We start from the raw sequence: 570 nt of genomic DNA, 5'->3' as shown, positions 1-570 counted from the left end.
CTCCCGACGGTCCGCAGGACCGCAGGACGGCAGCGCCGCGCGCCCGCAGTTCCGCCTCCTGGCGGTTCCGCCGCCAATCCCCCTGGTGTGCGCGCCTGCCCGCCGGTCCGCCGGGGCTCGCCTCCCGACACCTGCCCAAAGTGGTTTCAGGGGCTCCAGGCCTAGGCAGAGAAGGGTACACCAGTCCCTAGCCTGGGGAAATTACCCGTGACATCCGTTTTTTAAAAATACATTTTTAAAGTACACCTGTTTCTTGAATTCACAAGTAATTTACAAAATGTAACTATGTGCCAGATAATGTATTGGGTGCTGGGTATTGAGCTTTAAACAAAACTGTCTTGACTCGGCTTTGCTTTGCTGATGGATTTGCGTTATCTTCCTTAAAAGAGTTTAAATGGGAATACTTGGGTGCCTTGAATGGAAGTGCTCCGACAGCGCTTCCGAAATTGCTCTGAAGCCTAGGATTCTGGGTGACGGGGACAGAACAAGGAACCGTTTGGGGATTGAAGCAGACATTATTCGGTAGATTCCCAGCAAAGCCTATGACGGGCTCTGCTGGATCTCCCACTC

Source organism: Ceratotherium simum, chromosome 4 (assembly GCF_057802395.1).
Source record: "Ceratotherium simum simum isolate JZ-2026a chromosome 4, ASM5780239v1, whole genome shotgun sequence".
Lineage (NCBI taxonomy): Eukaryota > Metazoa > Chordata > Mammalia > Perissodactyla > Rhinocerotidae > Ceratotherium > Ceratotherium simum.
The sequence above is the reverse complement of the archived record's forward strand: the minus strand, read 5'-3'. Positions refer to the sequence as shown.